This window comes from Callithrix jacchus, chromosome 3 (assembly GCF_049354715.1).
Source record: "Callithrix jacchus isolate 240 chromosome 3, calJac240_pri, whole genome shotgun sequence".
Classification (NCBI taxonomy): domain Eukaryota; kingdom Metazoa; phylum Chordata; class Mammalia; order Primates; family Cebidae; genus Callithrix; species Callithrix jacchus.
The window spans coordinates 146,528,982-146,556,470 of NC_133504.1; the positions used below are offsets into that span (position 1 = coordinate 146,528,982).

General features: G+C 35.5%; 1 protein-coding gene and 1 non-coding gene across 6 annotated transcripts in view; one reads left to right on the forward strand and one right to left on the reverse strand.

Moving 5' to 3' along the window:
• The window catches only part of GABRB1 (gamma-aminobutyric acid type A receptor subunit beta1), a 439,900-nt gene that overhangs the window by 120,078 nt on the left and 292,333 nt on the right, over nucleotides 1–27,489 (reverse strand). The gene's annotated exons all lie outside the window — the stretch shown is intronic.
• Nucleotides 664–767, forward strand: LOC118152639 (small nucleolar RNA U13). Its single transcript, XR_004741373.2, has one exon. It is a non-coding gene; the product is annotated as a small nucleolar RNA U13 (small nucleolar RNA).

Genomic DNA, 27,489 nt, shown 5'->3' on the forward strand with positions numbered 1-27,489 from the left:
GTGTTGTGTGGACAACAACAAAAAAACCCCCAAAACCAAGAAGGGATGTTTGCAAAAACTACATTTATTAAAAATTTTACAAGAATGAAAGATTAGCATGTATGCCTTAGGGAATCACATATGTGTAGCAAATTTAAAAAACGTACATTGAAATGATACATAGTAATTTTAGAATAGTGGTTATCTCTGGGAGGGAAAGGTAGGGGAAGGAAAAAAGATGAGATGAAGGTGGTATTGTAGTAATCTCCTAAAATTTCTCCTCCAATCGCTTTTTCTTTCCCTTCTTTCCAACTTCTTTTCCTCCCTCCCTTCTCCTCTCTCCTCCTCCTATCTCTACCCTGCACCTGCCATTTCTACTTCACACCTCCCATCTCTACCCCACGCCTTCCTCCCACCCCAAGTTCTCCCCTTCCTCCCACCTCACCCCTCCCCTTCCTATCCCTCTTTCCTCTTTATTCCCCATTCCCTTCTTTTTTTCTTATCAATTGTGTTAATTATTAAATTTTATTTTCCTTTAAGTTCTGGGATACATGTGCAGAATGTATAGGTTTGCTAATCCCTTCTTTTGTCTGTCTTTCCATGATTCTTTCTTTAAAGAAGCTAAAGCAAATAGGGCAACATGTTATTTGATTTTTAATCTCTCCATTACTTCCTCAAATGAAGATCCTTTTGTAGTACATGTGCATGATGATTTAATTTTGTCCCACATGTGTAAGATATACTTCCCTCAAATCGTGTTAAGAGGTCAGAACATTACCTGTCTGATATTCAAAAAAGAAAAATATTCCAAAAATAACTCCACTTAAACTCTTATTTTAAAGGCTGCTTTGAATTGGGCATAGCCTCCTTCCTGTTCCCAGTTCGAGTTACAACAGGAACAGTAAAGGAACATAAAGATTATCTCTCCTTTACATTGACTCTATACCTAACTGGTATTTAATACTGGATAATGATTTTGATCTTTCAAAATGAGTTCCTTCAATGAAGAAATTCATCAACTTACAGGAATCTTGGTGTTTGAAACTAACATATATTTCTCCACATTCCTCATTATTGCAATTACATATTTATTTATTTGATTACTTGTTTCTTGTGTGACTGCCACCTGAAAAGATGGTAAGTATCCCACAGGAAGTGACCTCATAATGATCCATTTATTAGGGCCCAGCTCAGTGTCTGACACAGAATTGATATGTAAGGTAATGAATTTAATATGGAAATTAAGGAAGTGCTGAAATCCTTATTTTTCAAAAGAAGAAAGAAGATGGCCAGTGTGATGTTTTTATTAAAAAATTATGCCACTGTTACTTGGAAAATGTTCGTGGCAAAGATCCATTTTCTTTTTTCTGACTAAATTCTTACTAAAAGTCATTTTGAGCACATTGGCTAAACGAACAACCACTGATCATTGTCAGCTGAGTAATTTCCAGGACCATGAAACTACTAAAAATGTGCTTAAATTAGGCTAGATGTTTCAGGACCTCTTAACTGTTAAATTTTAGACACCCTGTGGCTTGAGAGAGAAGTGGCTAAAACACCGGTTTACACATCAAATAGTCTAAGCATAAACATGGGTTAAGGTCCCACTTCTTCCCTTGCTATTGAGAATACAAATAGATTAGAATCTTGAAGTACAAAATGTTGGTTTCTTGTCAAGAAACAAAATGATTGTCCTTGCCGACAGAATAAATGAATGGGGCCTTCAGTGATTAATCTGTGTCTGAGTTTCCTCCCATTGTGAGTGGACCAGTGGTTGGACTTTCCTACGAGAAAAGAACGTATTGACATGATACAAGAGGATTTATGTGTTTTGTGTATATATATATTTTTTATTGCACTTTAGGTTCTGGGGTACATGAGCAGAACATGCAGGATTGTTGCATAGGTACCTACATGGCAATGTGGTTTGCTGTCTCCATCCCCCGTCACGTATACCTGACATTTCTCCCCATGTTATCCCTCCCCAACTTCTGTAACACCCACTGTCCTCCCCCTATTTCCCTTCAACAGACCCCAGTGTGTGATGCTCCCCTCACTGTTCCAAGTGTTCTCATCATTCGATACCCACCTATGAGTGAGAACATGCCGTGTTTGATTTTCTGTTCTTGTGTTATTTTGCTGAGAATGATGGTTGCCAGATTTATCCACATCCCTACAAAGAATACAAACTCATTGTTTTTCTCATGGCTGCATAGTAGTTCATGGTGTATATGTGCCACGTTTTCCTTGTCCAGTCTATCATTGATGGGCATTTGGGTTGGTTTTAGGTCGTTGCTATTGTAAACAGTGCTGCAATGAACATATGTGTGCATGTGTCTTTATAATAGAATGATTTATAATTCTGTGAATATATAACCAGTAATGGGATTGCTGGGTCAAACGAAATTTCTATTTCTATTTCCTTGAGGAATTGCCACACTGTCTTCCACAATGGTTGAACTAATTTACATTCCCACCAACAGTGTAAAAGTATTCGTATTTCTCCACATCCTCTCCAGCATGTTGTCTCCAGTCTTTTTAATGATCCTTCTAACTGGCATGAGATGGTATCTCAGTGTGGTTTTGATTTGCATTTCTCTAATGACCAGTGATGATGAGCATTTTTTCATATGTTTGTTGGCTTCATATATTATATGTCTTCTTTTGAAAATTGTCTGTTCATATCCTTTGCCTACTTTTGAATGGGTTTGTTTGTTTTTTTCTGGTAAATCTGTTTTAGCTATTTGTAGATTCTGGATATTAGCCCTTTGTCAGAAGGGTAGATTGCAAATTTTTTTTCCCATTCTGTTGGTTAGCAGTTCAATCTAATGATTTTTTCTTTTGCTGTATAGAAGCTCTGGAGTTTGATCACATCCCATTTGTCTATTTTGGCTTTTGTTGCCAATGCTTTTGGTGTTTTAGTCATGACGTCCTTGGCTACACCTATGTCCTAAATGGGTTTGCCTAGGTTTTCTTCTAGGGTTTTTATCGTGTTAGGTCTTTTGTTTAACTCTTTATTCCAACTGGAGTTAATTTTAGTGTAAGGTGTCAGAAAGGGGTCCAGTTTCTTCTTTCTGAACATGGCTAGTCAGTTTTCCCAACACCATTTATTGAACAGGGAATCCTTTCCCCATTGCTTGTTTTTGTCAGGCTTGTCAAAGATCAGATGGTTGTAGATGTGTGGTGTTGCCTCTGAGGCCTCTGTTCTGTTCCATTGGTCTATATCTGTGTTTTGGTACCAGTACCATGCTGTTTTAATTACTGTAGCCTTGTAGTATAGCTTGAAGTCAGGTAGAGTGATGCCTCCAGCTTTGTTCTTTTCACTTAGAATTGTGTTGGCCATGTGGGCTCTCTTTTGGCTCCATATGAAGTTTAAGGTGGTTTTATTCCAGTTGTGTAAAGAGGGTAATAGGTAGCTTGATGGGGATAGTGTTGAATCTGTAAATTACTTTGGGCAGTATGGCCATTTACACCATATTTATTCTGCCTAACCATGAGCATGGAATGTTTTTCCATCTGTTTTTGTCCTCTCTTATTTCCTTGAGAAATGATTTGTAGTTCTCCTTGAAGATGTCCTTTACACCCTTTGTTAGTTGTATTCCTAGGTATTTTATTCCCTTTGTAGCAATTGTGAATGGCAGTTCATTCTTTATTTGGCTCTCTTTAAATCTGTTATTGGTGTATAGAAATGCTTGTGATTTCTTCACATTGATTTTGTATCCTGAGACTTTGCTGAAGTTGCTTATCAGTTTCAGGAGTTTTGGGGCTGAGACCATGGGGTCTTCTAAATATACAATCGTGTTGTCTGCAAATAGAGACAATTTGACTTCCTCCTTTCCTAATTGAAAACACTTTACTTCTTTTTCTTGCCTGACTGCTTCAGCTAGAACTTCCAATACTATATTAGATAGGAGTGGTGAGAGAGGGCATCTTTGTTTGTGCCAGATTTCAAAGGGAATGCTTCCAGTTTTTGCCCATTCAGTATGATATTTTCTGTTGGTTTGTTGTAAATAGCTTTTATTATTTTGAGATACATTCCATTGATACCTAGTTTATTGAGAGTTTTTAGCATAAAGGGCTGTTGAATTTTGTCAAAGTCCTTCTCTGCATCTATTGAGATAATCATGCGGTTTTTGTCTTTTGTTCTGTTTAGGTGGTGGATTACATGTATAGAGTTGTGTATGTTGAACCAGCCTTGCATCCCTGGTATGAAGCCTACTTGATCATGATGGATAAGCTTTTTGATGTGCTGTTGCAATCAGTTTGCCAGTATTTTATTGAAGATTTTTGCATCTATGTTCATCATGGATATTGGCCTGAAGTTTTCTTTTTTTATTGAGTCTCTGCCGGGTTTTGGTATCAGGATGATGTTGGTCTCATAAAATGATTTGGGAAGGATTCCCTCTTTTTGTGTTGTTTGGAATAGTTTCAAAAGGAGTGGTACCAGCTCCTCTTCGTACGTCTGGTAGAATTTGGCTATGAACCCATCTTGACCTGGGACTTTTTTTGGTTGGTAGGCTATTAATTGCCACCTCAACTTCAGCCCTTATTGTTGTTCTATTCAGTGTTTCAACTTCTTCCTGGTTTAGACTTGGGAGGGTGCAGGTGTCCAGAAATTTATCCATTTCTTCCAGGTTTACTGGTTTGTGTGCATAGAGTTGTTGGTAGTAATCGCTGATAGTAATTTGTATTTCTGCTCCCACTGTTTACCCGTGCTTCATTGAATTTCCCACCATTTACCCACGCTTCTTTGAATTTCTTCATTTTGACAATCAGAGCACTGGGCAGAAATCACATCATGTCAACACCAGTCCCTGGCCCTCCCAAGAGGATTTGTGTTTTTAACCACTAACACATCATTTTTTCATTAGTATCATTAGAATGAGAACTTCATGAGCAATTAAAAATTAATATTTTCAGGCAGTTTTAGTAGCTCCCTACATAAAATCCAGGGGCAGATAAATGAAGTCATATGGTTCTTATTCACTGTTAGTATTACAACCAATTGAGAATTTGATCACAATCCAATTTCTACTTCAAATATCATCTAAATTTTCTTAATTTCCATTTGTAACTTTGTAAACTGGAAAAATTATGTCAGAAGCTACTTGTTTAGAAAATAATCAACAGAGAGAAGAGATGGCCTATGGAGTGAAAGAATTTGCAATCCCTACATCTGACAAGAGGCTAATATCCAAAATGTCTAAGAAACTCATACAAATCAATAGTAAGAAAACAAGTAACCCAATTAAATGATGGGCAAAGGATTTGCATGAACATTGCTCAAAAGGAGACATACAAATGACCAACATATATATGAAAAAAATGTTCAACATCACTAATTGTCAGAGAGGTGCAAATTAAAATCACATTATTACCTCACATCCATTAGAACGGTTATTAGCAAAAAGATGAAAGATAAATGTTGGTGAGGCTGTGGGAAAAGGGAAGCCTAGGACACTGTTGGTGAGAATGTAAATTAGTACAGCCATTATGGAACCACTATGGAATTTGCTCAAATAATTAAAAATAGAACTACCATACGATCCTGCTTTCCTACTACTGGGTATAGAGCTGAAGGAAACAAAATCAGTCTGTTGAAGAGGTATCTGCATTCCCATGTTCATTTCAGGGATGTGAAATCAACTAAGTTTTCATTAACAGTTGAATGGATAAAGAAAGTATGCTATGTAGATATACAATGAAATACTAGTCCGTCTTAAAAAAGAAGGAAGTCTTCCCCAACCTAGCAAGGTAGGCCAATATTCAAGTCCAGGAAATACAGAGAACACTACAAAGATATTCCTCAAGAAGAGCAACACCAAGGCACATAATCATCAGAGTCACCAGGGTTGAAATGAAGGAGAAAATGTTAAGGGAAGCCAGAGAGAAAGGTTGGGTTACCTACAAAGGGAAGCCCATCAGACTCACAGAAGATCTCTTGGCAGAAACCGTACAAGCCAGAAGAGTGGGGGCCAATATTCAACATTCTTAAAGAAAAGAACTTTCAACCCAGAATTTCATATCCAGCCAAACTAAGCTTAATAAATGAAGGAAAAATAAAATCCTTTGCTAACAAGCAAGTACTCAGAGATTTTGTCACCACCAGGCCTGCTTTACAAGAGCTCCTGAAAGAGGCACTACACATAGAAAGGAACAACCAGCACCAGCCACTCCAAAAACACACCAAATGGTAAAGAGCATCAACAAAATGAAGAATCTGCATCAACCAATGGGCAAAACAGCCAGCTAGAATCAAAATAGCAGTATCAAATTCACACATCACAATATTAACCCTAAATGTAAATGGGCTAAATGCACCAATCAAAAGACACAGACTGGCAAATTGGATAAAAAGTCAAAACCCATCAGTGTGCTGTATCCAGGAAACCCATCTCACATGCAAGGATACACAAAGGCTCAAAATAAAGGTATGGAGGAAGATATACCAAGCAAATGGAGAGCAATAAAAGGCAGGAGTTGCAATTCTTGTCTCTGATAAAATAGACTTTAAAGCAACTAAGATCAAAAGAGACAAAGAAGGACATTACATAATGGTAAAAGGATCGATACAACAAGAAGAGCTAACAATCCTAAATATATATGGACCCAATACAGGAGCACCCAGATATATAAGGCAAGTTCTTAATGACTTACAAAGAGACTTAGACTCCCACACAATGATAGTGGGAGATTTTAACACTCCACTGTCAATATTAGACAGATCAACCAGACAGAATACTAACAAGGATATCCAGGACCTGAATTCAGACTTGGAGCAAGCAAACCTGATAGACATTTACAGAACTCTCCACCCCAAATCCACAGAATATATATTCTTCTCAGCACCACATCACATCTACTCTAAAATCGACCACATAATTGGAAGTAACTCACTCCTCAGCAAATGCAAAAGAACTAACAGTCATAACAGTCTCTCTGACCACCATGCAATCAAGTTAGAACACAGAATTCAGAAACTAACTCAGAACCGCACAGCTTCATGGAAACTGAACAATTGGCTCTCGAATGTTGACTGGATAAACAATGAAATGAAGGCAGAAATAAAGAAGTTCTTGAAACAAAAGCGAACGATGACACAACATACCAGAATCTCTGGGACACATTTAAAGCAGTCTCTAGAGGAAAGTATATAGCAATAAGTGCCCACATGAGAATAGTGGAGAGATCCAAAATTGACACCCTATCATCAACATTGAAAGAGCTAGAGGAGCAAGATCAAAAAAACTCAAAACCTAGCAGAAGACAAGAAATGACTAAGATCAGAGCAGAACTGAAGGAGATAAGATACGAAAAACCCTTCAAAAAATCAGTAAATCCAAGTGCTGTTTTTTTTTTTTTAAAAGATCAACCAAATAGACAGAACATTAGCCAGATTAATAAAAAAGAAAAGAGAGAATAACCAAATAGAAGCAATAAAAAACGATAAAGGGGAAATCACCACAGATCCCACAGAAATTCAAACCATCATCAGAGAATATTACAAACAACTCTGTGCACATAAACTAGTAAACCTGGAAGAAATGGATAAATTCCTAGACACTTGTGTTCTCCCAAGCCTAAACCAGGAAGAAGTTGAAACCATGAATAGACCAACAACAAGATCTGAAGTTGAGGCAGCAATTAAGAGCCTACCTCACAAAAAAAGCCCAGGTTCACATGGGTTCACAGCCAAATTCTACCAGACACACAAAGAGGAACTGTTACCATTCCTTCTGAAACTATTCCAAATAATCTAAAAAGAAGGAATCCTTCCCAAATCATTTTATGAGACCAACATCATCCTGATACCAAAACCCGGCAGAGACTCAACAAGAAAAGAAAATTTCCGGCCAATATCCATGATGAACATAGATGCAAAAACCTTCAATAAAATACTGGCAAGCCGATTGCAACAGCACATCAAAAAGCTTATTCACCATGATCAAAAAGGATTCATCCCGGGGATGCAAGGCTGGTTCAACATATGCAAGTCTATAAACGAAATCCACCACCTAAACAAAACCAAAGACAAAAAAACACATGATTATCTCAATAGATGCAGAGAAGGCCTTTGACAAAATTCAACAGCCCTTTATGCTAAAAACCCTCAATAAATTCGGTATTGATGGAACGTATCTCAGAATAATAAAAGCCATTTATGACAAACCAACAGCCAGTATCATACTGAATGGGCAAAAACTGGAAGCCATTCCCTTTGAAATCTGGCACTAAACAAGGATGCCCTCTCTCACCACTCCTATTCAATATAGTACTGGAAGTTCTAGCCAGAGCAATCAGGCAAGAAAAAGAAATAAAGGGTATTCAAATAGGAAAGGTGGAAGCCAAATTGTCTCTATTTGCAGACTACATGATAGTATATCTAGAAGACCCCATAGTCTCAGCCCAAAAACTCCTGAAACTAATAAGCAACTTCAGCAAAGTCTCAGCATACAAAAACAATGCGCAAAAATCACAAGCATTCCTATACACCAATAACAGACTAACAGAGCCAAATCAAAAGCGAACTCACATTTACAATTGCTACAAAGAGAATAAAATACAAGGAATACAACTAACAAGGATTGTAAAGGACCTCTACAAGGAGAACTACAAACCACTGCTCAACGAAATAAGACAGGACACAAACAGATGGAGAAACAATCCATGTTCATGGTTAGGAAGAATCAATATCGCAAAAATGACCATACTGCCCAAAGTAATTTACAGATTCAACACTATCCCCATCAAGCTACCAATGACCTTCTTCACAGAACTGGAAAAAACCACCTTAAAATTCATATGGAACCAAAAGAGAGCCCACATAGCCAAGTCAATTCTAAGTAAAAAGAACACAGCATGCGGCATCACACTGCCAGACTTCAAACTGTACTACAAGGCTACAGTAATCAAAACAGCATGGTACTGGTATTAAAACAGAGATATAGACCAATGGAACAGAACAGAAGCATCGGAGGCAACACAACATATCTACAACCATACAATCTTTGATAAACCTGACAAAAACAAGCAATGGGGAAAGGATTCCCTGTTTAATAAATGGTGTTGGGAAAACTGGCTAGCCATGTGCAGAAAGAAGAAACTAGACCCCTTCCTAACACCTTACACTAAAATTAACTCCAGATGGATGAAAGATTTAAACATAAGAGCCAACACCATTAAAACCCTAGAAGAAAATCTAGGCAAAACCATTCAGCACATAGGCGTAGGCAAGGACTTCATGACCAAAACACCAAAAGCATTGGCAGCAAAAGCCAAAATAGACAAATGGGACCTAATCAAACTCCACAGCTTCTGCATGGCAAAAGAAACAGTCATTAGAGTGAATCGGCAACCAACAGAATGGGAAAAATCTTTTGCAGTTTACCCATCTGACAAAGGGCTGATATCCAGAATTTACAAAGATCTAAAACAGATTTATAAGAAAAAAACAAGCCCATTCAAAAATGGGCAAAGGATATGAACAGACACTATACAAAAGAAAACACACATGAGGCCAACAAACATATGAAAAAATGCTCACCATCACTGCTCATTAGAGAAATGCAAATCAAAACTACATTGAGATACCATCTCATGCCAGTTAGAATGGTGATCATTAAAAAATCTGGAGACAACAGATGCTGGAGAGGATGTGGAGAAATAGGAACACTTTTACACTGTTGGTGGGAGTGTAAATTAGTTCAACCATTGTGGAAGACAGTGTGGCGATTCTTCAAGGACCTAGAAATAGAAATTCCATTTGACCCAGCAATCCCGTTACTGGGTATAGATCCAAAGGATTATAAATCATTCTACTATAAGGACATATGCACGTGAGTGTTCATTGCAGCACTGTTTACAATAGCAAAGACCTAGAACCAACCCAAATGCCCATCAATGACAGAACTGACTGGGAAAATGTGGCAGATATACACCATGGAATATTATCCAGTCATCAAAAATGATGAGTTTGTGTTCTTTGTAGGGATGTGGATGAACTTGGAGAACATCATTCTCAGCAAACTGATACAAGAACAGAAAATGAAATACCACATATTCTCACTCATACACGGGTGATGAACAATGAGAACACATGGACACAGGGAGGGGAGCACTACACACTGGAGTCTATTGGGGGGAATGGGGAGGGACAGTGTGGGGGGGAGTTGGGGAGAGATAGCATGGGGAGAAATGCCAGATATAGGTGGAGGGGAGGAAGGCAGCAAATCACACTGCCAAATGTGTACCTATGCGACTATCTTGCATGCCCTTCACATGTACCCCGAAACCGAAAATGCAATTAAAGAAAAGTTAAAAAAAAAAAAAAAAAAAGGAAGTCTTGCCATTTACAATAACATGGATGAACCTAGAGGATCTTATGTTAGGTGAAATAAGCCAGGCACAGAAAGCAAATGCCACGTGATTTCACTCATCTGTGTAATCTAACAAGTTAAAGTCATAGAAGTAGAGATTAGAAGCTTGGTTACCAGGGACTGGGTGGGGATGGGGGATCACAGAGATAATTGACCCCTCTAGTTAATAGCAATTCTTGAAAACTGCTAAAAGAGATTTTTTTTTTTTTAAAAATGTGTGGGGTAATGCATATGTAGATTACAACAATTTAGCTATTCCACAATGTTTAGATATTTCAAAATAGCATGTTGTACATAATAAATACATACAATTTTTGTCAGTTAAAAATAAATGATAAAGTAAGTTTAAATAAATCTGATCTTCAAGACAGAGTGAAAAATGAAGAAAATAAAGCAATGTTTAGAGGATTGTTAAAACTGAAACGTACATGGTCATAAAGGAAGATATTTTAAAAGACTTTGTTACAAGTAACATGATGTTATTTCCTATATAGGTTTTATATATTTTTGATTAGCATCATTAGAATGATACATATATACGTATATATATACACATACATATATATATACATATATATATATATATACACACACATATATACAGAGACAGAGCACACCTTCAACATTCATCTTAAACATTTAAGTGTAAACTATCAACATTTTTCTTTATTAAAGATTAATAATGTGAATGTATTCATGTTTATTTCCATTTGTGTACAAATACATTATTTATACTGCAAGAAGTTTACAGCTTCTTAAAAAACAAGTTCAAATAAATTACAAAATGCACAGAGGTTCTGTGCTCTTTTAGAGTAGTCAAACTTTTTAAAACAAAGTTTTAGTAACTAGAAATTCAGAGTAGATAAATATGCATTTCTTCTCATCTTCCCTTTCCTACCACCACCTCTCAAACTAAAAACAACAAAACGAAACCCCTAAATACACTCTATTTATAAGAAATATGTGAGCACATACATTGTTAAAGTAAAAAAATATACTTCTTAACAAGGGAAATGATACATAGAACTTCCTAGGATAAACGTAACTAATTTCTGTGACCACTACATTTCAGAATAATAAAAGTCAGGATGACCATTTTTAGGTTATGGAAACTTGAAATTGGAACTGAATGTTCCAATTAACTCCAGTAATTAATTAATCTTAACGAAAGGCTCTTTTAGTACCTTGCCTATTTAAATGAATAAACAAATTGTGCAGTCCTATTATACAAGAACCACATAAATTAGAGCTACATTTTAGTAGAGATCATTATTCCATTGAGTAAATTCAAAATCTTGTACCCAGAAAATCTTATTTTTAAATCTAATTGTTAATTAGGAAAATATTGTACAATAAATACATAGAAACTAATTTTGAATATTTCATATGCATCATAATTTGGGTTTAAAAACATGACTCACAGTTAAGGATTCTTGAATTCTGTATATTTTAAAATATTTAAATGCAGTTTATTAGGTTAATATTTATGAATCTTATATTAACTATCAGTAGTCTTACAGTAAATGGTATGTTTAGAAATACATAGAACTTATAATGTCACTTTTGAAAATAGGTTTTTCTAATAAAAGTAAGAAAAAATATTCCTTTTGAGTCATTTTCTAAAATTTCACATTCAGATATTCTATAAATAAATTGCTTCATTTAATAGATAAACTTAAAAGCTACATTTAATATGGCAACTAGAAATATAAAAATGGAAGAAACAGTGCTAAGTGCTTTGCATATATTATCTTTTCAAATCTTCACAGTATCTCCCCTCCACATTGGGAATTGTTGGATCAAAAGATAAATCTTAGTATATCAGAGGAGGGAAACATATGACCATGAATTTTGTGCTATGTTTACTCTTGATCTGTGGCAAAGTACAGATCTGAATTTATAAGCACTCTACATTCCTTTGTATTTGTAATTCAGAAAGGGCTTAACCTTTTATTATCTAGGAAAAAAAATGCGAAATATTTTGAAATGAATGAAAAAGATGACCAGATGTCTAGGAGTCAAAATTATCTCACCTTTCACTGTCTATGAATTATTTTGGAACTCCCTACATTATTTAAAAATGATAGACATTGTAACAAATTCTTACCTGTAGAATTGCAGTTGCAATTGATTATTGAACTGTGGATATTGGCCAGTTTTGTCAATTTGCATATATTTGTAAATTCTTTTCAGTATACTATGTTTTTTCAGTATATTATAAAAAAACATAGTATACTGTTTTTCAGTATACTATATCTTTTCAATGTGTCTCCTTCTTGACCTTATTGTCCATATCGCTATCAGGCTTTTGGTCAAAGCTATTCAACAAGTCTCTAGGAAATTCCAAACTTTTCCCCATTTTCCTATCTTTTTCTGAGTTCTGCAAACTGTTCCAACCCCTGCCTGTTACCCAATTCCAATGTCACTTCCACATTTTCGAGTATCTTTTTAGCAACGCTCCACTCTACTGGTACCAATTACTGTATTAGTCAGTTTCATGCTGCTGATAAAGGCATACCTGAGACTGGGCAATTTACAAAAGAAAGTGGTTTATTGGACTTACAGCTCCACGTGGCTGGGGAGGCCTCATAATCATGGTGGAAGATGAAAGTCATGTCTCACATGGTGGCAGACAAGAGAAGAGGGAGTTTTCCTGCATAAACTCCCTCTTATAATAGTCATCAGATCTCATGAGACTTACTATCATGAGAACAGCACCGGAAAGACCTGCCCCAATTCAGTTACCTCCCACCAAGTCTCTCCCACAACAATTGGGAATTTAAGATGAGATTTGCATGGAGACACAGCCAAATCATATCAGTTCACAACTGCATTTCATTAATTTGAATCTAACAAATCTAGACAGTAAGTTTCCATCCTATCCCCACATATGCTATAGAAATCTGTGAATTAGAAGAGTCAGCATTTCTCACTGCATTTTGGGATCCTATACTTCATTTATTAGGTTTTCTTACTCCTGGCACAACTTAGAAGTGCCCTGAGTCATATTCTCCAAAAGTTCCCAATATTCTTTGCCATGTTGTTTCTACTTCCAGGTAATGAAATGCCATAACATAGTTTAAATGTAATGGTTATAAAAGTCCAGGGCTAAAAATGGTTAAGACGCTAATGAAGTTAGGCTTTCAGGCAGGTTGTATCTTTTTATGATTTAATTTGTCATCCCAGGCTGTACATAGGGGGAGGTAAGGCCAATAAAGCATCTTTTATTATACATGGGTTTCCATCACTCATCCAGTATGCCCCTATAATTTTAGCAGTTAAGTCAGATGATTGGAAGACCATGCTCCTTCTAATACTATTTTAGTAAGTGATTAATTTGTCAGGATGAGCACGAATCAAATAAAATATCAAATAGAAAAAGAAATTATGTGTGGTGGAGTTAGATGAATTTTCCCAGAATCCAGGCTGAAGGTTGAGGACAGATGCTGTAGGTTCACATCATTTGGTTTGTTATAACCTATGAAAACTCTCCCCCACCTCGAATAACAATTTTAATTTGTAATTACTACTATTTCAGGTTTGACTACAACTGATGTGATGAGATTGCTATGTGTCAGTTGGATCTGACTTCAAAGAGATAATGCACTTTTTTCTTTCTGAGTGAGTTCATTTAAAATAATAGGCTCAAAATGGAGACAAAAACTAGCAGAAATAAAGGCTCTTGAAAACGTGGCATTCCTTTAGTTTTCACTCAGACAGCATTGGGAATTGAAAGGGTCTCTGTGGACTGATGGTCTCTGTTTCACATCATCACGGATAATAATGGATCCTCAGGGAAGAGTAAAAAAATTCCTCTGTTGTTGATGCGCATGTCTCCCTGGCTCAGAAGCAAAAAACATACTCAGGCCAAAAAATAAGTCCCGTGCTGATTTGCTCACTTATTCACTCATATACATTGGTCATCTTTTCATAAGGTGCTATGTTAGTAAATACATTTTAAAAAATATAAGACGTACATAAGATGTTTGTACTATTATTAGAAGTATAGAATATGGATATAATCTTTGTGGTTAAGAACGTGAACTCTTGGCGGACTGCTTGTATTCATAGCCAGGCTCCATCAGCTGTCGACCTTGGGCAAGTTACTTGACTTCTCTGGGCTCAGTTTCCTCTTTTCTCAGTTGTGATAATTTTAGTAATTAGGTAAAATGACACCTATAAAGCATTTAAAGATTGCCTTGAAAGACTAGGATTCAATAAATGTTTGCTATGATGATGATGATGATGATGATTACTTACCACAAGGTGCCTACAAATCACTAAACACCCCAGTTACAGGCTTAATACATTACAGGAGCTGGTAGACCTTAGGAAAACATTATTAAGATAGAAGCCCTGTTCTCAAGGTGCTAACAATCTTGTGGATGGTACAGATATACTACATCAGTGCTGTCAGTGCTCTGTGACTAGTGCTACAGAAGAGGGGTGTATGTTGATTTGTTGCCTATCTATGGCTGCATAACAGATTACTCCAAAAATTAGTGGCTTAAAACAACAAATGTGTTATTTCACAGATCCTGTCAGCCAACAAACTGGGTTTGATGTAGTTTAGTGCCTCTGCCTGAAGACATTTCACAAGTTTGCAATCAAGTTGTTGGCTGGGACTGTGGTCATATTTGAAAGCACCACTAAATGATGACTCATGCTCAAGCTCACTTATAAGGTTGTTGGTAGGGTTCAGCTTCTCACATGCTGTGGACTGAGAACCTCAGCATCTTGCTGGCAGTTGGAGACCTCTCTCCATTTCTTGTCATATAGGCATTTCCATAGGGAAACTCAACTGGCTTTCATTAGAGCAAGTGAAAACAGCAAGTAAGGGCCAGCTAGCTGGAAGTCAGGCTTTTTAAAACCTGATCGAGAAGTGACATTGTATCACTTGTGCTACATTCTATCCATATGAAGTAAGTCCAACCATACTCAAAGGAAGAGGATTCATTACACATTGAGGTAAATATCAGAATGTGAGGATCAGATCACTGAAATCCATTTTAGATGCTAACACGAAGTACAGTGGTAAAAGAACAGCAGAGACAGAAAGACTTTCAAAGTAGACCAGCATGATCTAGGTTTCAAAGGATAATTATTCACTGGAAAGCTATGCGGGGAGGGCATCCTAGGTACAGAGAATAAAACATGTGCAGAAACATGTGAAAAAAACTCTGATGATCAGGTATTATGGGAGAAGTTATATTGATGCCATAGTAGCTTCTAGGTATACTAACAAGTAAACTTCCTATAGGGCCATGGAACAGAAAGGCTCATGGACAAAATTAAAACACCTGAATCATGTGATGCATTAAATCAATTTAAAACACAGTGAGAAGCAAAGGGAAAGGTATGGAGAAAGCTGCATTTACGATAGGGTGCAAGCAGGTATAAGAACCTCACCACCTGAATTCTTGGGTATGCAATGTTTATACATTCTCTCTCCCTCTCTCTGTTTCTCGCTCTTTCTCTCTCTCTCTCTCTCTCTCTCTCTCTCTCTCTCTCTCTCTCTCTCTCTCTCTCTCTCTCTCTCTCTCTCTCTCTCTCTCTCTCTTTCTCCCACCTCATACTTTCCCAATGATGGTGTGACTATGAGGACCAGAGTTGAAGTTCAAGCAAAATAGCTCACAGCACATACTGTGGGCCAATGAGGTGTAGAGAAAGACGTAGTTTAAACACAGCTATGTCTTGTCAGTGAGTCCCCTGAGCAACCACGAGCTTTATTTGCATTTATTGGGTAGAGCACATGTGGGGCCAGAATTTTTCCTTTATGGTGTTGCCAATGGGTGGCCACGTTTAAGGGCACCACAGTTATCAATTGATAATCAAGACTTAGATCTTTCTATCTGTAAATAACACTCTTCTTTGTGCAATCATATTTTTCTATTTAATTCTTTCTTTGGCACGTCACACATTATTAATTTATTGTCTATATTGAGTACATCATATGAATTCTCCCTTTGTCTCACAAGGTACTTGCTTACTCATTATCTATGCTTAATTATCCTATGAATTTTACCTATGCCTCATAAGCTATCTAAGCTCAATATTTCTTATTGGTTTTATACAGCTTGTTATTTTACTTTTCTTTTTAACACAGTTGAATACAGCATACGCACATTACATCAGGGAGCTTGAAGTGTTCTGGCATAGCTGAAGCACAGGGATCTTGTCAAGGAAGGGCAGGAAATAAATGCAGAAAGGTAGAGAAGACTTTTTACGGAAACATGGACTTTATCCTGCAGGCAATGGAGAGTCACTGAAGGGTGTAAGCAGAAATAGAACTGTATTAGGAGTATCACATGTACTTATATAAAATTATATTGAAATGAAAATAATGTATGATAAACTCCTAATGAGCAGTTCAAGTTAGATGATGCATGTCCTTTGACCTAGTCAAATGATGTCCCTGGTGTCATTTACATAGGCTTCAGGGAAGTTCTAACGTGTTTATTAGCCTGTAGAGGAAGGAAATATCTTTGGCTGAGGGTAAAAACCATTAAGGTTGAAAGACATTAATACATGAATCTCTCACTAAGCTCCTACTGGCATATCCAATAAGTCAAAGAACAAGATTACCCTTTGTATACCATAGAAAACTTTTTCATGCATTTAATCATTTGTATTTTAACTCTCTTCCAGTAATAATAAAAGTTTAATGCTCGTTGTTAATTTGTAATTTAGCTCAGGCCCATATTTAAGTCATATGTATGGCAAATTAATTAGTGATTAAAAGTAGTTAACTTACTTCCTCCGTTTTCCCTAGCAGTTGAATCCCAGTGCAAAGTGCTGTTTCATTCATACATTAAAAACAATTAGGGGCGTGCATTCAAAAATGAGTCTTCAGAAAAATCAAACAATTATTAACTATGTACCAGGCCTATTATGATGTCATACATCTCATTTAATACAATCAAGCTGAAATGAAGATGCTATTTCAAAGACTGAGGATGAAGGTGATCTGGCAAACTGGCCAATGTCACACAGTTAGGAAATGCTAAAGTAGGGATTTGAATTTACGCAATTTAATACTAGAGCCTGGCTCCTAACCACTCTAGGAACCAACCTCTTGCTGTTGGTGCTGGCCATGGAAGTAAAGAACAAGTGGGGAGTCTAAGAAAGTGGCTCATAGTTAGGAATGCTTTAGAGAAACTAAAATAGAAAAGTGGAATTTACCAGACACTATACGTAAGTTGTGAAACAATTCATTGTACGTTCTATATAAATATCTAACAATTGACTTTAAAACCATTTAGGGAGTGCCAGGTCAGTAAAAAATACTTTTTAAGTAAGATATCAAACTTTAGTTATAATTACATTGGGAAGCTATGCATAGTAAACACGAGGCTTTCACGAGAACATGATTTAGAGGAAAACAAGCTTGCTTCCTATCCAAGAACTGACTGGGTACCATATGTCTTTTGTGAAAATCAAAGGTCTCTTACAGTAGTGAGCACAACACACCAGTCAGCTAAACTCTTCTGCTGTACACGTTTTCAATTCGTGCTGTACATCATTCATTATTTTTATCACTAGGCTTCATTTATTTCAGAATCTAGGCTGAAATTTTCTCTGCAAATACTCTCAGTGTATTGGAAACTATAAGAAGACATTCTTAAAAAGAGCATACCCACTTACACACGATAACATTAGAAATCTTTATTTCATGGGATACTATCCTTCAAACTCTGTTGTCAACTCTAATGTGTTACTATCTGACACATCTTATGAAATGCTATATTTTTGGTTATGCACTTTTGAAACTATCTCTTTTCTTCATTATAGTATTAAAGTTTCTTTTTGGTTTTGAGAGCTATCTGGTTTGAGAAGACCTTTATTTAATTATGAAGCTGTTTGTTTTGTGTTTGCACAGTCCATCTAGAGTTTTATATTCAATATATAAAATTTCAATATTTTATAATAAAAATCAGAGGACATACCAATCATAGTTGCCCTTTAGTTTTGGTTACAGAATCTTGCTGAGAGAACACAGCTAAAAAGCTACACTAGGATTACTTAGGAAAAGTGCTATAACACTACTTGAAAAATTAACACAAATAATTCAGAATTATATGACATAAACCCTATTGAGATAAAAGAAAAAAATTTCCTCTTGGTAGTAGGGAAGTAAAATGAATATATTTTGGTCTACATAGTACAGTATTGAGAATTAGTATGAAATTTTGGGTTGAGTATTGTTGGAAATGACTAGGTGTGCAGATGAAAACATCACTAAATTGAAATTTAAAAAGAGATGCATTGGGTACAGAAGAGCTCTTCTTGGCTTATTCCTGCCACGTGGAGCTCAAAGTTTCTCTCATCATGGACAATAGGGCCATCTTTACATGCTTGTCTAACTTGTAATAGGGGTGGGGCTGGCAGAGCATTGCTGGTGAGGATTCATGAGCTGTAAGTACAATATGCAGACCTCAGCCAAAATCCTGTCAATCTTGGGGGACAGAAAAAGACAACCACAGCCTCCTTTCTCTGAGCTGCCCCGATGGAAAGTGGGACTTGCCTTTGATTGGCTTAGTACTGTGAGAAGTTTGACAATCCATCTTTTGCATTTTGATTAAATGTCTAAGGACAATATGGCAAAACCGTCTAAGAGAGTTTCACTGTAAATTCATGGTCACCAACCTTATTCAGGTTCTGAACCCAATTCTACAGTGGTTTCAATTATCTTTGGTGAATTCTTTCTCCATTTGAACTCATGCAGCTATTCCAAATCTTTCTTTTTCTCAAGTCCCCTAAAAAATAGCCACCATATATGGAACATTGCCTAGAAGATAACCTCATTAAGAAGAATGAATTCTCCTCTTCTCATCTACAAATGCTTATATACTCAAACTTAGTGTCCTGTTTGAAACACAATTTTCAATTGTTTTAATAATCTTATCTACCTCACCAATGCCAAAACCTTATCAATCAATTATCTGTCCCATCTCTCATGTCTACCTGTCCTTTTCTCAAATAGTTCCTTCACTTTTGCCTCTATACATGTACAGGGCATTGCAATACAGACAGACATGTAAACAAATGAAAAACTCAAACCAAACAGTAATGATAAAATTCTTTCCTTGACCATGCCTCCTGTTCCAGCTACTGCTGTCCTTCTCTCTCTTCCCTTCTTGAAAGAGTGATATGCTCCTCCTACAGCACACAGCTTAGTCCAATTACTGCACACAATCTTCTCTAATCAGAGGTTCTCCGAGTGTCATATTGTCAAATACAATGGCCACCTTTCTATTCTTACCTTACTGAACAACTCTGAACCTTCCTTTGTTCTGTTTGCAATATCTTACTAGTTTCAATATTAATGAGTTAAGTAAAATCTTTCATATGTGCTTATTTTACATTAGCATGAGAGTTATCATTTTACTCTCAGAAATTTGATTCAATACACTGAAAAGATTTTTCTTTCTTTTTTAATCAGAAATATGGGTAAGATTTGCAAAGAAAATAATTTCCTCACTATGTAATTTAATTCCGGCATTAACAAACATCTCACCCTTTAATAATACTAAGTGAGATTGCTGTTTTTTTAGGCTTAGTTGCTATTCTGAGTCACTTGTGGAAGCTAAGACCTGGGATTACTACAACTAGTTATGTATGGTTGTGATCTTCAAGAGCAGATGTGCAGGAAAAAAAGAAAAAGAAAAACAAGAAAGCATCAGTTAAAAACTACTTATGTGCTAGCAGGCATGGGAGGCTTATAAATCCACTCAGGTTGGTAGGGGTGGGAGAGTATTCTCAGCGAAGACTACAGGTAGAACACAGACAGCTGTTATTCAGGCACTGGTAGATGGGCTGTGAGAGAATATATAAATGTGTTGTACAAGTCTCTTAGAGCCACAAAAGAACACACGTTTTAGAGAACTGGAGTACTGCAGTATGATTAAATATAATTTAAAAATTTTAAATAGATAAATAATAGGGTACAAGGTAATGTTTTGATTTATGCTTATATTATAGAGACAATCAAGCTAATTAGCATAGCCATCATTTTATCAATGCATCCTTTTTTTAAATGAGGAGAACATTAAATATTTTAGAAATTTTAGAATACATAATACATTATATTAACTGAGGTCACGATGCAGTACAATCACTCAAATGTATTCTTCCAGTTTAACTGAAATTTTGTATCCTTTGATCAACATTTTGTCTTTCTCTATCCCTTCCTCCTTCTCCTCCCTCAGCCACCTTTTTACTATCTTTTTCTATGAGATTGATTTTTAAATCCACATGTAAATGAGATAATATAGTATTTGTCTTTCTGTGTTTAGATTATTTCACTTAACACAGACTTGTAGTTCCACCCATTTGTCACAAATAACAGAATTTTTAAAAAGCTATACAATATTCCATTCTGTGAATATGTGTGTGTGTGTGTGTATATATATATATATATATATATATATATATATATATATATATATCATCCCCTTTTCTTAATCCATTTGTATACTGACAGACACTTAGATTGCTTCCTTGGCTATTGTCAATAATGTTAAAATTAACATAGAAGTGCAGATATCTCTTCATTATACTGATTTAAAGTCTTTTGGATATGAGATTATTAGATTATATGGGAAATTTATTTATAATTTTTTAAAGAACCTCCATACATTTTCCAAAATGATTGTACTAATTTACATTCCCACCAACAGTATACAAGGGTTTCCTTTTCTCTGCATCGTTGCCAAAATGTATTATCATTTTTTAATAACATTTTTTTGAGACAAAGTCTTGTTCTTTCACCCACATGAGGTCATATATCACTGAGGTTTTAATTTGTATTTCCCTTATGGCTAGCAATGTTGAGCATCTTTTAATATTTCTTTTGCCTGTTCAATCTCTTCTTTTGATAAACGTATGTTTCCATCTTTTGTTCATTTTTAAATCAGATTTTTTTTTGCTACTGTGCTATTTGAGTTCTTTATATATGTTTGTTATTAGCCCTTTGTCAGATATATAGTTTGTAAATATTGTTTTCCAAATTAGTAGGTTGTCTCTTCAATCTGTTGTTTACTTTGCTGTGCAGAAGCTGTTCAGGCCAAAAGGAAATGGAATGTAAATTCAAAAGTTGAAAGAAAGAAAAAAAACCTGTCAACTAAAATACAATTACCAGTAATTCTGTTCTCCAAAAATAAAGGGAAGTCTGGGCACAATGGCTCATGTCTGTAATCCAGCACTTTGGGAGGCTAAGGTAGAAGAATTTCTTGATCCCAGAAGTTTACAACCAGCCTGGCAATTTAACAAGACTCATTTTTGCAAAAAAAAAAAAAAAAAAAAAAATTAGCCAGGCAAGATGGCACACACTTGTAGTCTTAGCTTCTTGGGAAGTGGAGGTGGGAGGATCTCTAAAACCCAGGTGTTTGAGGTAACCATGAGCTGTGATCATAGCACTGCACTCTAGCCTGGGTGACAGGGTAAGACCTTGTCTCAAAAAACATAAAATACAATAAAAAAAATAAAATAAGAAAAGAGTCAGGGGGCAGTGAGATAAAAGCTTTCTAAAACAAACAGCTGACATAATGTATCACCACTACACCTACCTTATGAGAAATACTGAAAGGAGCCCTTGAAGCTGAAAGAAAAGATTGCTAAGTAGCAACATGAACTTATAGATGTGTGTGTGTGTGTCTATCTATCTATCTATCTATCATCTATCTATCTCTATCTATATATACACACACACACAGGCACACATATATATACATATATACAAATATGTACATATATTTTATATATATACATGTGTATATATATACATATACATTTAAAACTCACTGGTAAGAGTAAGTATATAGAGCACTCTTAGAATGTAATGGTGGTGTGAAAATCAATTAAATCTCTAGTATAAAGGGTAAAAGACAAAAATATTACAAATATAAATAGCTGCAGTAATTTGTTTAAGGTACACAAATTATAAAAGATACAAAATGTGTCAACAAAACAAATGGTAGGGGAAGAGAGTAAAAGTGCAGTTTGTGTAAGTGATCAAAGTTAAGTTGTTATCAGCTTAAAATTACCTGTTATTAGTATAAGATGTTTTATGTCATTCTTATAACCACAAGAGAAAAATCCTCTGTAGCTTTGCAAAGTATAAAAATAAATAAAGTATTCAAACTATACCTCTACAGAAAATCATACATGACAAAGGAAGATATGAAGAAAGAAAAAAAAACTACAAATTAACCAGAAAGCAATTAACAAAATATCAATCGTAAGTTTTAAACTATTTTTACTTTGAATGTAAATAGATGGAATTCTTCAACCCAAAGACATCAAGTGGTTGAACAATTAAAAAAAACCCCGAGACCCAAATATATGCTGCCTACAGGAAACTCATTTCACCTCTAAAGAGTGACTAAATGAATTAAAAAAAACAAAGACCAAATTATATTCTGCATTCAGGAAACTCACTTCATCTCTAAGGACACACAGATTGAAAGTGAAGGGATGGAAAAAGATATTCAAAGCCAATGAGAATCAAAATTGGGGGACGAAGGAAACTACACTTATATAAGACCAAATAGATTTATTTATGACAAAATAAAACTGTGAAAAATACAAAGAAGGCCATTATATAATAATGTGTTACTTCATCAAGAAGATATAGCAATTATAAATATATATGCACTCCACATTAGAGCACTTAAACATGCAAAGCAAATGTTAATAGATCTTAAGGGAAAGATAGGTTACAATACAATAATAGAAAGAGACTTCAGTATCCCACTTTCAACATTAGACAATCTAGATGGAAAATAAAAAGGAAGCTGAACTACGTGCTATACCAAATAGACTTGTCAGATATTTATGGAACATTCCACTCAAGAACAACAGAGTATACATTCTTCTAAAGTGCACGCAGAGTATTCTCCAGGATAGATTAGGTATTAGGCCACAAAATAAATCTTAAGAAATTTAAAATGATCGAAATCATATTGAGTATCTTTTCTGACCACAATGGCATGGAATCTCATAAAATGAATTTTGATGTAGCATTTAGAGATGGGGATGGAAGGTGGATCAAAGGGCCTTCCATCAGTGGTTTTCAAACTTTTTCCTTGGTTTCCAACAAAAAAAATGCATTTTACCTTAAAACTCAATATAACACACTAAAAATTTAAGCAAAATTTTCATGAAGCAATATTTATCCTGAATACTTACAATGCACTTTGCTCTATTCAGTTTTATTTTATTCACTTGTAAAAATGCTTGTCACCAGCTGCTAAATTGATTTTACTCACGAATGAATGGTTGCAGTTTGAAGATCATTTGGATATTGTTTGTTTGTTTGTTTGCTAAACTATGGAACTTGGACAGTATCCTAAAAAGGGAAAGGTTTAACAGAGAAGTGACTTGATGTTCAAGTACTCCATCTATGTTTGTTGACTGACTGGATGAACTCATCCATCCATCCACCCATCCATCCATCCATTCCTGAGAAAAAGTGTGAAACAAGGGCTTTGTTTACGTTTAGATTACTCTTCTATTTGGTTCCCCATGTGACTCCCAAGGCAGGATGCAAATAAGAATAACAAAAATGAGCAATATAGTACCTAGCACTCTGGCTACAGGAAGACAAGTACACCTGTGCACTGACCCTCAGAAGCTATCTTTAATGAGCAGTGAGACAGTTCATCTAAGTCACGAATTGTCACCATAGCTTCTGTTTCCATAGAAACAGGGCAACTAGTGAAGCACTTGGCTCTAAAAACTATGATGAAATATCCAGTAGCCAGATGGTCTGGCAACTGAAATTGTCATGCCTTTGTGAGCATTTATCATGAATAGGCATCACATGAGAAAAGAAATATTTTCCAGTGAGAATGAAGCAGAAATGGAAAAGTATGATCAGCAGGTGTCTGCTGGTAATTGACATTAAGGGCCAGGCAAAAGGCAAAAACCTGGGGCTTTGAGCTCCACCCAGTTCAACAATTCAATTCCCGGTTTACTTCTGCTGTCATTGTTCCTATTGGCTTCACATCCATTGAGCACAGGACTGTGAAATAAATATTGCTTCTATCCTCACAGTGTCTAGGAACAAGTGAAATTTTGAACATTTTCAAATCCCTCTTGAAGAAGATGAATTGCTTATACATCTCCTGCAAATTTAAAATGCTAACAAGCACTAGGTAGGAGAGAGACTAATGTAACATTTTACATTCTTTGGCATGCATTTCAAAGATTTCTCTGTTTTGTCAAAATCATTGTAATTGGCAAAATATTTATTTGACAATTATATACAACAAAAATCATATTATAAGACATTAAAGGAGTAATAACAATAACTTGTAGTAATTAAATGCTCACTATGTGCCAGTCACTATGCTAAACACTTAACATTATGAGAGCTAGTAAAAGATATGTGCTGCTATTATCCTTATTTTACAAAGAACAGCTAGCAATTTGAGTACAGGTACAATACAGTCTGCACTCTTAGCCACTAAAAAATTTAGCGCTTTTCTCTCCAAATATAAGGTGTTAAAATGCAGGGGCTTCAGAGTAGGGTTTTAAAAACTTTCTGTGTCATGGATCCCTTTTTCAGTCAAGTAAAACCTAGGGACATCTTCTTAGAAAATGTATTGGTACAAAAAAAATCAAAGAAAGGATTGCAAAGGAAAACAAATGTATTAAAATATAGTTAACAAATTTAAAACATATAATACACACTTTTAAAGTAATGTACCAAATAAGATTAGACAGTGGGCCAGATATCTACTGTAATTTTGAAGTAATGCATAGAATAAATAAAATTTTGAAATATCTGCAATAAATTGTAGTTGATGTAAAATTTGGTATTTCATGTTTTAACTTTTTCTTTTTCTCAACTTTATTTTTATTTAAAATTTTTTATTTAAAAAAGTTTCTGTGGGCACATAGTAGGCATATATATTTATGGGATACATGACATGTTTTGACATGGGCATGCAATATGAAATACACACATTATGGAGAATGGGGCATTCATCCCCTTAACCACTTATCCATTGAATGAAAAATTCAATTACACTTTTTATTTTAAAAGATACAATTAAGTTATTATTGACTATAGTCACCCTATTTTGCTATCAAATAGTAGGTCTTATTAATTCTTTCTATCTTCTTGGTAGCCATTAACCATCCCTGCCTGCTCCCAGCTCCTCACTATACTTCTTAGCCTCTGGTAACCATCCTTCTATTCTCTATGTCCATGAGTTCAAGTGTTTTGATTCCACAAATAAGTGAAAACATGTGATGTTTGTCTTCTTGTGCCTGGTTTATTTCACTTGATATAATGATCTCCAGTTCCATCCATATTGTTGCAAATGGTTTGTTTGATCTTACTCTTTTTATGACTGAATAGTACTCCACTTATGTGTCATTTGCTACAAATCGCAAATGTAATTAGTGGTAATAATACCATTAAGGCCTGTTGCCTACATTAATTATGGACATAAATACTAAATTTCTATTAAATATTAGTGTAAAGATGTAAATTCTTCCCATTTAAGTTCAAGGACCACTAGAATTCTAACTATGTATTATTTTGGGGATCCTAAATACTAGGTTAAGAGTCCTGGCTTTATAGCCACAGTTTTCAGTCTGGGACCATTTTGTTTCTCTTACCTTTACCCCACTCCACAGGACCCTTGGTAATGTCTGTAGACACTTTGGATTGTCATGACTAGGGTGATATGCTACTTGTTTCTAGTAGGTCGAGGTTAAGGAGGCTATTACACGTCCTATGATGTACAGGTAGCCCTACAGAACAAAGAATTTATCTGGCTGAAAACATCAGTAGTGCCAAAATTAAGAAATTCTACTTTAGTGCAATAAGATTTAGGTTTCAGTCCAAAAGCTGGTACTTATAAATGGAGTGATCCTGGAAAATATTACCTTTCTGAATTTCAGTTTTTTGATCTGTAAAATGAGGGCAAGATCTATATCATCAGGCTTTTGGAGGATAAAACAAAGTGAAAGTGTATAAAAAGGAATAACGCAGTATACAAATTGTTTTCCTTTGAGTCCTGGGGACTGATGGAGAGGCTGCAAGGTCAGAATATTCAGGCCTCTACGCTGCAATTTAAGCAGATATTTTCTGTCTTTTATCTATTTTATATATTGAGCTTCCATGAAAGATTATTGAAAAACATAAAATTATTTGCAGCTCAATATAATACTAGACATAATTATTGTAAGTATATCATGACAACCAAATATAAGGAAAGATTCTGAGCTCTTTATTCCTTAGCATTTAATCACCTGCAAGTTCCTATCATTGCAGAGGTTATGTTAGCTAGCATTACTTTAGGACAAAGTTTGAACACAGCAACTTGAGAAGAAAGACATGCATTTAATATGCTTCCATGTGATACATTTTGGTGATTATTTTCTCTGTACAAGTATTGAAAACACATTAAATAAAAGTAGTGAGATAACTCATATTTCAAAACCACCTTTTCTTCCACTGCTGAAATAGAACTTTCTCAGCTTCATGCATATGGTAATCAGTTTGCTTTGCTTTGAACTACATAATTGTAAGAATCACAGAATATCCAAAGCCTGTCCATGTATATTTATGTTCACTAACACAGTTACATGAGGGATCAGCAGAAATACTACTGGTTCTGTTGGTTTAAATTAAATTCCTTAATCAATCCCTTGAGAAGTACTATCCAGGAGGTAACTGCCGAATGTGCATGAATCTTTTATGCACTTCATTCTGTAACAGATTCTGGGAGGCTTGCAAATGTGAATTCTCCACAACAAAAATGAATGACTGACATCAGACAAGGTGTCTGGTGGTTTTCTGATCTTGGAAACTTAGTAACATAGGCTTGGCACAGCGAAACACAAATATGATAAAGTTTTCTCGCCTTAGACCTCCCGTCATCCACCTCCCTTAAAATAGCAGAAGATAACATCAACTCTTTGCTTCCTTATGCTGAGACTTTATTATTATTCAGTCACTCAAAAGACTGTGTAAAGACAGAACCATCCTTATCATCCACTTTACCAACTGAGAAATCATGGCTCAGAAAGGTTGTGTAATTTGCCCAAAGTCACTTAGCTTGCAAGTAGCATAATGAGGACAGGAACACAGGGCATTTTTATTTCAAGAGCACATGGT